Source organism: Buceros rhinoceros, unplaced genomic scaffold, assembly GCF_000710305.1.
Source record: "Buceros rhinoceros silvestris isolate BGI_N320 unplaced genomic scaffold, ASM71030v1 scaffold2243, whole genome shotgun sequence".
Taxonomy (NCBI): Eukaryota; Metazoa; Chordata; class Aves; order Bucerotiformes; family Bucerotidae; genus Buceros; species Buceros rhinoceros.
The window spans coordinates 54,896-68,064 of NW_010402825.1; positions in this window are offsets into that span (position 1 = coordinate 54,896).

Below are 13,169 nucleotides of genomic sequence, written 5' to 3' on the forward strand. Positions count from 1 at the left end.
CAGTTCAAGTCAAGTTCAGTCCCAGTGCTATACTGGGACTGCCAGTGTTATCAACATAGTACCCAAAAACATGTGCCACCTTTCAAAAGCAACCAGGAAAATAACCTTTCTACCTCCACAATGAGCCTTTGCCATCCCACTGACTCTGCAAGCAAGGCCCTGATGTTACCACCCTCGTGCCTGGCACTAGAGCTCCAAAGTCACACTGAACTGCAGAGAGGCATGAGACAGTGGAGACAGAATTCAGCAGGGTAGAGGTTAGACAGACACAAATAATAAATGCTGTATCTTTTTTATGAGGTGAATACCCCGTAAGACACAACATACACACAGATCATGCATATCAGCTGCTATGAGAAGTGGTCTTCATTCTGCTCCTACGAAACAAATTCATGCAAAAATCCCACTCAGATTCCCATACACTTGAATGTGACTGAGTCACACCAAGTCAGTATGTTCCCAAATAGCTCACATCCTTTGGCTTTTTAATCCCATTGGATAAAATACAATAATTAGACTATTTGGGATTCAAAGATTCACTATCTTGATATGTATTGAACAAGAAGTTGGTTTTGCAGGAGAAAATAATGTAAAGAGGGAGTTAGAAGCCCAGGAGCCCAGGTGTTGCCTACAGAAATTTCCAAGCAAGTGTTTCTGGGGTAGAATTTGTAATCTAAACACTATGATAAAAATAAGAAAACCGAGGCTACGTTGATCTATGTAAAACCTCGTAAGGTACTATACTGCTCTTACAACTCTTTATCCGCAAAACATTGGCCAGGAAAACACTTCTCTTCCCCGGTTACACTCACTCACCTCTCCATTTTTAGTGTTGAACTGAGTCTCTATTTTGCAAAGAGCTGTAGCTTCATTTTCCTGGTTAAAAGTTTAAAGATGAAAAACACAAAGACAACTGGATTATTCTGTAGAGTAAGGATGAAAACAGAGTTTAAGCTAGGCTGCCACACCTGCAGTGCCCAGCTGAGGGGCAAGAGGGAGAGGAACACCCTTTGCTGGGCACTCCTGAATCACAGCAGTGTTTTGATAACAATGGCTCCATTCAAGCCTCTAGCAAAGCTCCCAAACAAGCCCCCATTTGTTACATGGGTGAGCTCAAAAACACAAATTTAAAAAAACGGCCTGTATCAGATTGCTGCTCAAGAATCTGTCAGCTCTGATCTCTTTAACAAGGCTTCACAGCCAGAGGGCATGCCAGCTGGCACAGTATGCATTTAGCTCTTTGGGGACCACTCAGCTGGTTCAGGTTCAAACGAACAGGAAAAAAAAAGCAGCAACAGAACAAATATACCAACCAAAATTTATATTAAAAGGCAAGAGAGCTGTCAGAAACCACCCATACACAAAATACAAAGCCCAGGAAGATCTATCCTAAAAAAGAAAAAACAAATCATACTGAAAATTGCTCCCTCTTAAAGGAAAATACCTGTGTCCTCTTTTTGAGATCAGACTCCTTGGAATCTAACTCCACAAAATAAATCAAGTTTATAGATAAATTAGGGTCCATTCTGAACTCCTGCCAGGACTGCCTGAGTGCAAATTGCAGGAGGTGGCAGTAAGAATGCACAGCAAGGATGAAACGTTTCACTGGTGCAAGGATGCCGGCTCAGCAGGCTCCTGTTCTGTCAGAAAAGCATCACTAGACCAGAGAGCGCCAGCTGTAAGGTCAGCTATCTCACAAATCACCAGCATTTAGACAAATGGTTTAGAAAACATAGATGTTTCCTATGCAGTGTTAATGTGAAACATAAACCGTTTGTGAATTATCAGCTGCTAAGCCACATGGCAACTGATGTGGTACGAAAGCAAGATAACAATCAGAATTGTGTGGCTTTAATGTCTGATCTCCAGATATTTTCAATGCTTAAAAATTATTGTGGGGGATAAGTACAAATGCTAGAGACCAGCACTTATCCAAAACCAGTGGCCAGAATATAGGTATTTGGGGCTGCCGGTACATTCATGCCATGGAAGATAATGGGTGTCATTTGACACCTGTATCAAGAATTTCTGTCATACAAGCTCCTTCCTAGCTGAGCCACAGGTCTTACCACCCTAAAAAACAATGTCATGAGTACATTTCCCCAGCCCTTTTTATTATTCTCAATATAACCCCCCTTTCTGGAACGCACAGTGCCAGGATCTTGCCTTCGTCCACAACAGCTCTAATTCAGACGTCTCTCTTCAGCACTTCCTGTGAGAGGGTTGTTGCCTTGGGCCCCAGAGGGACTGCAGTAATTGAGTTACACAGTAATCAGAGAAGGAATCTGATTGATTTTCCAACCCATTCCACTTTAATGGTATCATCACGATACAAAATTCCTCATCAGTTTGCTTGATTTCGAGACACCAAAGCCCCTCCCTTGTCTGTGTGCTATCTGCATGCCAGGCCTCCTGGTACAGGCACCCTCTCTCAAGAAGGTGGGAAACCTGGCAAATAACGTGAGCAAAGCACAGTGACCCACTCAGCAAAAGAATCAGTAGAACCTCAGGAGCATGAACTCTGATTGTATTCCACATACTGGATTAAAAAAATACTGTGGAAATTGCAGCTGCAGCATTAGGTGATTGCCAACCAAGCTTCTTTTTTGGGCTCTGGGTGTGTGTTTCAGCTAGCATCCACTGCCAGTCAAATCCTGTGGCAAGGGACTGCTGAAAGAACACAAAACAGATCAAAGAGGCAAGAAACATTGATGGTGCCCATGCTGCTCCAAGAGACAGGCTTGCAGCCTCCAGCCAGTGCTGCGCTCTGCTTTGGCAAGTCCCCTTGCAGGGACAGGCCTCTTTCAGTACAGACCTGTGGTAAGCAGGAAAGCTGCCAGCTGGCCAGCAAGCTTGAAACATGTCAGCCTAATACAAGAGGAGAAGACCTGTGTGATGAAGTAATTATTTTTAATTTTTTTTATTACTATCTCCAGATAGGCATGTAACTTCACACCTTCTGCAAGAGCAGCAAACAGCACTCCATGCGAAACAGACCTGCATGAACTCCTCTCAGCTCAGCCTGGTGAAGACCCAACCATAGGTTTGACTTCACCCTCGTGCCAGTGCAATGAAGTTTGAAGGCACCATGAAGGCACGGATCTGGGAGATGCCAGCTCACACTGTCGGGCCACCTCCACTGGGGGCTGCATGGGGATCCCATGACTCCTGCAAAGTTCTTGCTGTTGCGATACGAGACACTGACAACCTTGTTTGCAGCAAATCTTGCTTCTCTTACTCCTTTACAGAACAAAAAGGAAACAACAGATTTAGTCCTTCCCATGCCAATGACAGCACTAGCACTACCTGCTAGAAACATAAACCAATCCTTTCCTCTGAAAACATAAAGGTCCTCCTTATAATGACTTCCAGGAAATCTGGTTTTCAGCTCCCTGCCTTCTCCCCATCATACTACACTAACTGCTTAAAGTCATTACAACTGACCTGACTCATTTTCAGAAAAAAGGCAATTCAAAACTTTTACACTGTGGTATTCCCTCAGGTTGAATGTCAGCATCACAAGCCCCCTACATGTTTCACTGTCTTGGCACAGGACAAATTTAGGAAGGGAAAACAGTTGTCTTGTTTTTCAGCCTGTCTAAAGACCAGATGTGTGATTCAGGAACCTGAAGAATTAAAAACCAACCAACCAACCAACCAAAATTTCAGCCTTCAACAGTTGCTGATGCTAGTTACTTAATAAAAATAGTATGTAGCTTGACAGCTGCACACCTTTGCAGGAAGAAAGAGACTACAAATGTTGTGTCAGTAGAAGTGCTCACAGACATCAGAGTTTTCCACAAGCTGAGGGGATGTAACTGCTCCAGGGGTGTACAGGTCTTTGTATTGCAGCTGCTTATATGAGAAAAAGGGGGCACTTTCCTCAGAGATAAGCAAAGGGGCATACCCACTGCTTTATTTCATGGGCTACCCAACCTCCAACACTTAGGTCACCACAAGGACTGCACAGTTTCATTCTGGCCTTACCCTTCCTCCTATTTGTTGCCTTTCCTGACACATAGGTCTATGTGCACTCTGACCCCAACCTTTTTCCCAAACCAGCTGATAACATGAGACACCAGCTCCTTCCCATAGTCAGCCTCTTAGAGCTATGGGATGGAGAACCAAGAGTTAAGACAGGTTAGAGTCTGCCACACAAGGGCATTCCAAGCTGCTCTCCAATCCCATCCAGGTGGGAAGTGAATGTCTGAGGTCACCCCAAATGGTGGGACCACACCATCTTCAGCCTCCTCCTTACATCAGTAATCAACATGTATGCTCTGTAACAGCAGTACATACTCCAACTCAGCTGCGAGAAAAGGAAATAAATGCAGTTCCTTCCACATTAGATATGGACAGGGATCTAATTTCCATTCCCTCACGCACTCCGCTTATCGCAATTCAGATAAACCATTGTGCTGCAGAAAGCAAAACGTCTTATCTGCTGTCTTCTCCTAAGTAACTTAATCAAGTGGGGAAATACAGTCAAACTGTGGCAAAAACAAGACAACTCAGTGTCAGTCAGAGTTGAAGTGTCTTAATATAGAAAGGTACATTAGGAAAGTTTATCTGTAATTGCTATGAAAGCAGCCTAACCGTTCTTCCTTTCAGCTACAGCTTAAAAATTTCACCTCAGTTAGCAAGAGGCTGATCTCCCACATTCAACAGCTTCCTCCTGTCAGGCAACACATTGGAGCTAATCTTCTTTTCCAATCTATTTTATCTAGGAACATACGACAGTAGAGAACAGGTTTAATACTGTTGCAATGAAAGTTTGTTCAAACAGACATCAGAAGAAAGATATAAGCATACTTTACCAAATCATAAAACCTCAGGAAAGCTCTTGTGCTTACCTATTCTTGTGTGTTAGCACCAAGATTCACAGAGTCAGAATTTGCTGGGCTTGTAAAAGAACATGTTCCCTGGCTGTGGACAGCAGCTCCCTCCTGCCTGCCTTCAGCTGCAGTCTTCTGTTCGCAAGATCTCCACCCAGTGTAAAGTTAACAGTGTATTTCCCAGCCTTTGTAGTTTCTAATATCCACCTCTCTATTACCTTGGTATGATTGAAAGAAGTCAGTCTCCTCATCTCAGAAAATAAAATATTCACATTTTCGCTGGCTTGTCTAGTGCAAGACAGCTTTTAACACAGTGCAAACTAACTTCAGAGAAAGAGAGTAAAAGTTACATAAGCAAGCTACAAATCTGACCTAGCAAAGGCAAAAATGAGTGAAAACAAGCAAAGGAAAGAAGAGTAGGATGGATGGAAGAGGCATGACTTGCGGTCTGTGGAGACTACACGGACTGGTTGAGACAGCGGTTTGGAGTCCTGGGTTTTGCAAGACAGCAACAAATGCAAAGTGCTCTCCTACCCTCACTATGTCTTCACGGCCACCTGTGCAATGAAAATCATCATTTGTTTTTTCACAAACATTATGGCAGAAACAGATCTCAAGGTGGGGATTCTGAAGAGATGACTGTGAGGGCTCTGAATACACCGACAGCCTCTGAATGCCCTGACCAGCCTCCACCTACTGACCTGCAAGCTGTACTTGAGCTCAAGCCATGACCTGAATTACGTCATAAGTGTGCTCTGCCTTGCTGACCTGACTTTGGACATGTCTGATAACCATGGACTATGTGGCGATCACTGGACTCTAGGTGGAACCTGATGGCTGACACTTCCAGTTGTCCTGTCTGGGTACTGTTGCTGAGGATGGAGCCTGTGCCATTGGAGGAGAGTGGCTGGAGACCCCAGGCATCGTGGGTGAGGGCAGCTCAAGGCTACCAGGGTCCTTATGGTGTTGATGGACCTTGCAGCAGTTTCACACACTAGTTAGTTTTCAATGCATGAAGAATGTATAAGTGACAGGAGGATGGAGTCTGCTGGAAAAACAGGGTGATAAAGAGTTGTGGCTATTGTTAGACTTAACGTGGGTGAAATTATTTAATTTTCTCTAAACCATCTGTGTTTGTAACTGTTACAAAATTTGAGCAATACAGGCAAGGTACACTTCTTTCCACACCACAGTTGACACTATGCCATGTTTACTGGAGTTTTTAAAGAAGAATTTCAACACTGTACCTTCTGCTCTGCCTTGTAGATTACAGACAATCAACACAAAGAAACAAAACTTATTCTTTCAAGAGACATACATCTCAAATATATGAATTAATTTTATACTGTAGTGCAATTACACACCACTAGATCTTAGTCTTCCTCCCATTTTACAGAATTAGTTGCTAAAATGAGTGCTACATTCTTACATCTTTAATTAGTTAACTGATTACAAGTAGAATTTTTTTCTACTATGCAACCACATTTTTAAAATATTGCTCCTAGAGTAAGTCCAGGACCTCATTAACATCCTAATTAACAGTACAGGCAAACTCAGGAACAAAAGCTGCCATACTGGAAATCAAATCTACCCTCTGCTAAAAACGAAGTTTTGCCAGGAAAGCTCCAGAATTTTAAGCAAGATTTACATCGCTGTTAGGGACTGCAGCTGAAGGCAAAAAGGATCTGAGAACCGCAAAGTGCGCAATTATGGAGACTAAATCAGCTATCTTGGAGACTGTTTTCCAAACTTTACGGGTAGTTAAATTCCTGATAAAATGCATTCAATCACTGAAAATTCAATTCACTTTATTAACATGGAAACTATTGATGTTTTGAAGTAAGAAATAGTTTTTCCATGAAGAAATTTAGTTTTTAAGTCCACTTTTTCTTTTGGATAATGGAAAAACACATGCTTAACCTTCAAGTAAAAAATAATGGGGTTAGTCTCGTGTGCTGTTTTGCAAGCTTGTGTAAGTATTTATAGGATTAAACAATCATGAGATTATTACTGTTTCACGTGCAGCTTTCACAATAAGATATGAGGTCAGATATTACCAGAAGTGAGAGTTCAGAAAACGGAATTATTCAGAACACTTTATTATGAGACTGAGTCTGAAGCAACATTTTCAGGGTTTCTTTTTCCTTCTTAATATATCTTCAACTTGGTTCAAATAAGTGAATCAAACACATAAAATCCCAGTAACTTTTTTAGAAAATCAACGATTAGATTGCTTTGTCTCAGTTGGAATGAAAAGAACAAAATTGACAGAAAAGCTAAATTCTCTCCAGGTAGAAACACACATCAGCTGGTATGGTAAGAGAAAGAGAACCCACTTCTCTTGGTCTAGCCTGGTAAAAGGTACTCAGCCTACAACGTGCTTTGCAAAAAACGTGGTAACTTGATCCACCACTTCCACAGAACAATACTTACCAGCATGTAGTTCAACTAATATGGTGGGTCTTGTGCTTTTCTTCAGTATTTTTGTGGTAGGACTTGTTCCACAAACATGCTTTATAAAGGACACAAAAATGCTTTATGAACGGGGAAGCAGGTACATCTCCATGCACGTCTCTGTGAGCTTGTCCATGCTATGAAATTCACAGCCACAGCATCAGAATTACCACCACAGAGAAGCTGTGTAATGACAGTAATATTACTGAGCACCACCAGATTTGCCCAGAGCTTTGTTTTCCACCACCACCTCATGCAAGTTGATAAATACAGATGAACTTTGCCTATACAGACAAGCCAGCTGATGGCACTTGCTGTAATACAGACACTAATTTGCTACAGCCTAGCAATTTCCTTAAGATAAAACATGGCTGCTCTTTAGTAGCATATAGAAAACTGTGAACTAAGTGAAAAAATCTGCACTCAGAATGGGAAGGGGAATGTATTACCAATCACTGTATAAAGAGCTAATGCAGAGAGTGCTCAATAAAATAGTGGCAAACACACTTCCTTATCCTGCCATACGTACTATCTCACAGTAAAAAACATGATCCAGAACAACAGATATAGGAAAGAAAGCACAGAGACACAATTAGTCAAGTAAACAACTTGGGAATGACCGCTGGAAGCAGCAGGTTCGCAAGAGCAGAGAAAGGGAGGGAGGGTTTGGCAGCAGAGACTGGGAGACTGTTCCAGGAATAGGAGGCAGCATACAACTAAACGCAAAGCTGAGAGTAGGAGGGAGAGATAAAGGAAGGAGCGCACAGAGAGTCAGAGGGGAGCAGGAGAAAATGACAGCTCACATTTCTTAAGGAGGCAGAAGCATAGTGCCCAAAGACAGAATATGCCTGGGATGTTAGTTCCAGCTTGCCTATTTTTAAAAAACATAGGTTCTTTAATAATCAAAAGAAGCAGGGCCTAAAAGGCTTAACAGCTGATCTGATCTTCAAAGATGAGTTCCAGCAGAAACACACCAGCATGCTTACAGCTTATGTATTTAATGCTGATGGAGGAGGACTCATACCGTCTGCAAGCCTAACATTCACAACGTCTTGCAATATTCTGAACATACCACAGCATTATTTCATTCACATCTTGACTAAAGCCACTGCTGGTTTGGTTGTGAAAATCTAATACACTTGCAGGGCTGTCTCACTGAATTCATCCCTTCCCTTTGTCCAACGAGAAGCAAGCGGGAGCAAAAGGCGGGGAGGACTGCATGAGGAAGGAAAGTTGCCTAAACTACACTCTTGCAGTGCTTTCTGCCCTTTCAATTGTAAACTGTTGCCCACACAGAGACAATAGCAGCATTGGCTAGCCAACAGTGTAGATTCCTACATTAAAGAATGTCCACAGTGAAACATACAAATGCTAAAATTTCATCATTAAATGTTGAAATCTCAAGTACAAATGTGCTAATTGATCGCAAGTGAGGTGACGGATACTTTATATAGTTTTCCGATCACTTAACACTAAAACCTTGAGCACAGATGTGATGGGAGAGAAACAACTGCACTTAGAGCATTTGAGTAATTCAAACTCGACTTTGCAGCAACACTATAACTAAATAATTAATGCTTTTTAGCAGCCCCAGACTGGATTAACACTATACTTTCAGACAAGACTTTTTTCTTCTTTATCTATTCAGCACTCCTGCAAAGAGAAGAGCAAAAGCAACCTGGATACCCAAACTCCAAATTTTCTTAGCAGCTTAATTATAGCCAAAACACAACAATTACATAATTTTTGGCTAAACAGCAGCTTTGAAGAGCTATAATTATGTTATTAAAAAATACATGGCGATAAACATATTTTAAAATTTTAGATATTAATTTTGAATTTATATACAGAAATTAATTTTTACTCTAATTATTTGGTCTACTTAACTCTCACATAATTAATTTGGTAGCTGGAATATAAAGATTACAGCTTTTTGGAAGACGTGCTCTGTTTTCTTACACAACAAAGCAATGAAGCCTCTACTTGAATTGTAAAATTCAGTCTTCATTATGAATCTGGGTTAGTGTTTCTGCAATAATTTGAAACACTGACTTTGTCCTCACTCTCCTTGAAGTGCTAAGTGGCTTCCAGAACATCTGTGATTGCAAGGATTAACAGAAAGCTCATTCAAAGAACCTGCTGATATCTTGGTACCAGTAGCAAGAATCTTGCCCCAGTGCTTTTCTGCTTATTTTTGCCCATATTTCTCTTTGCCTGCCTCTATTTTCCCAACCAATTTATTTGACACGACCAGACAGCATTGAGAGGCAGCTTCCTGTCACTGGATGCAACCCAACCTCCTCTGTGCTTGCTGGGCGCTGGCATTGGTTCCTGACTCCCTTCTTGGCTAAGGGGCACAAGAGCAAATGTGCAACATCACCAGTACCCCCTGCACCCAGCCAAGAGAGCAGGCCTGCACATCTCCTCCTTAGCTACACGGGGCTGTCAGTTTGACAAATGCATTGGTTATTCCAACGCCAAGAAACCCACCAACGCAGCTCTTGGTTTCAACCCTGGTGTTCCTCTGCTCAGTGGGACAGTCCCTTGGCGACAATGCCATCAGATAACTACCCAAGCAGTGCCAAGGGGCATGAATAGGAGTTTCAAGCCACATGATACTCTCATTCAGCTCCTCCAGAATTAAGACTGGGTATTTTCAACTCATTCCTGCACACACAAACTGAGGACCCAATTTTGTCCTCTCATCCAGATACCAATTTTCCAGAGCACTGAGAGAGGAAGACTCCACATCTGAGCCACAAGTGATGAGATCACGTTCAGGAGACCAGCACTGGGATGCACAGGGCAATTTTAGTGTCCTTTTGGCCTCCTCCTCTCCTTGCACAGTTACAGAAGGGGCAGAAGGAAGAGCAGCAATATCATGGGAAATGAGAAAGGGTGGGGTATTAAAATCTTCACCCTTCCCTTTGAGCACTGGTCCACAAACACCAGAAAGAGGTTCAAACACCAACTTTGGAGAAGTACAAGCTCTTCACATACCCTCTGGAAGGGAGCAAGACATCCTCCTAAAAAGCTAGGCAATTGGAGAGTAAGACTGAGGCCATTCCTTTATTCCACTTATAACATGATGTGGTTACACATTTTGCAGAACCCCATCTGTAAAATGAGAATCATGTTACACAAAGATGCTGAGCACTGATGCCTCAACAGCACTTTGTAAACGTATCAGAATGAATTGTTATCCTGACAATACCTGGGTAAAACACAAACTTCAAAACAGTGATAAGTGCGGGACTGCCACCGCTCACTGCTCTACTGCAAACACTCCAGAGAATGAGATTTGAGACAGACATAAGGTAAAAAATTCTCTAGCAGTTCTCAATTAGCAGAAGGATCATAACTTCGCTCGGTTTGCTGACAGCATAGAGTTTGCTTCATGGAAACAAACTTCTCTTCCCCTTCACTACACTTGCCAGGCTCTCAAACGTTTCTTTATCTTCACTGCTGCTATTTCCATCAAACAGGGGAACCACACTCATTCAGCACAGGCCACCTCAGAGGTTACGCTACTGGCAATGGCATTTGATTTATTGGAAAGAGGGAGGAGAGTGAATTCATTTTAGGTCAAATTGCTTCTATGAAGAATCACCTTCAACTCTGCAAATGCTAGGAATACAAGTAAGAGAAGATGTTTGAGTCCTCTACCTTTTTAGAAAGAGTCCACTTTCTTTCATGATCCTAAACAGACTAATGTCAGTCAACCAATTTATATGTTATGTAGGCTGAACCTACACCATGAATCCTACCCCTAACTACCCTACACCACCTCAGAAGAGACACCTTAACCTCTACCCCCTGCTCCTTATAGAAATCCAAACCAGAATGATTGCACATTTATTGGTGGGAGACACTGGACATCTGTGTTATGCGCTCTCCCACATTCTCCATTCCCCATCCACACCCTCCCTCTATGCCCAGGAAAAACATTTGGCCTTTACACAAATAGATTCTGCACTTGAATTTTCAGAATAAAAATGATTACTTACTCTGAAATGAAGCACACAATATGGAATGGCCACTAAGCACCACAGAAAGACTGAAAAGCTTCAATACACTAAAGCAGAGAGAAGCAAATTTCTCCCTTTGGTCTTTTTCAGTTCCAAGAAGGAGGGTCTCTGCATAACCTCAGCTCATATATTGGGTTATGAAAAAGCAAGATTACGCTTCCTTTGTTGTATGATACTCTAACTTTGCAACCTTTTGTTCAGAAGAAGACACGACACTGGAATGAAAGCAGCTTTTGAAATGGCAAGCAACACAAACAAACCCCTTTGAGGAATATTTTGCATTAAAGATGGCTTCGAATTTGCAGTGAAAGATTCCAGCACCAGCCATATTCTGAGAACAATGTGTGGTCTCTCTGCCAGTCCCTGTGCCTGGCTTGCTGGCTCTATAGTGAGTTTGTTACTGCCCTAAGGGAGCATTAGATAATGAAGAGCTCTGAGTTTTCCTTTCGCTTCATGCCTGGGCTCATCCTAACGTATGCAGTTTGCAGACTTTCTTTCTCAACCTCTTCCCCCTCCTCTTTTCCAGCAACCCAGCAAGATGTTTTATAAATAAGCACTACCAATTGCCTCTCTTGAAACAAGCTTATTGAATCCATCACCTTCTTTACGCTGTTTCAGACACAAAAACAAGGTTCTCAGCTCTCAAACACACCCAAGTGCTTCTACTACACTAAGTGACTCCATCATGAAGCATCAGAAAACAGGCATCCCACAGAGTGGGACTACTCAAGTACCTGCTCCAGTCCAGGTCTATGCTACAGGTGGCACTTCATCCTGGTCCTTCAGCAAGGTCCCGCTGTGTGGAATGAGGTATGACAATGGAAATACATCTATACTCGCTGAAGCAGTAACACCAGGCTGAATGGGAACTCGTGCAACTGGACCTTAATTGTGATTTCAGGCAAATGACTAAGTCCACTCATGAAATACCTCTGACATGCTGTAACATTTTACTGAGCACATTAAATGATTGTTTCATGATGAAGGACAGCAGTGAGATTAACGACTTTTCATTATATTACATCTGAGGTAATATAACAACAACAAACTTGATATTTCATTTCTGGATGGTTTAGAACAATGAAGAATTTTTATTGAAGATTTTTTTGAATGACCAAGTGTATTTTTTCAGTAATTTCTTTCAAATCATCAAAGTAGAAAAGCCACATAGAAGGTTGTCTGACAGTTCCAGCAGTAAGGGAAGACCCAAAATACCTGGAGTTAGCAGCAGATCAACCTTTGGCAGGTTATTTCAGCTCTGTGTTGCTTAAACACTCCTGTCGACACATACCTCACTATTATCTCTCTGGGATTCTTAAACTGAATGCCCTATAGAAAGGCCAGATCCCAATACAATATGGAAAAAATTTCACTGCAATTTTAGCTAACCTGAAACATATGACATCACTTAAACAGAAACCATCACCCTTCCTCACCCTTTATGAGCTGAAGCTGGAGGGCAAAGGAGGGCAGAGAAGGGAATTAAAATTGTGTCTCCTCTTCCATATAGCCACTGTGTAGCAGGAGCTACACCTACACAGTTAGTTACAAAGCAACCTAACCATCGCCTGAGATTCCTCAGTGTGAGAAGAAAAAAAAAAAACAACCCTTAGGACAAGAGGTCCTGAGAGAATATTCTGGTCTGTGCTCCAGGCCAAGCTCTTCCTTCCTTCATATGCAGTGTTTGGCTACATCACAGATGCATCCATACTATCAGCATGAACTTGACTGGTTAATTAACGAAGAGCCAAATTCTGTTTAATGTGTCTTGACCAGCAGCTACATCTTAGCTTAGAGATCAAGAAATTTTTTAATGAACAGAAAATCCTTAGTGTTCCAAGTGAATCTTACT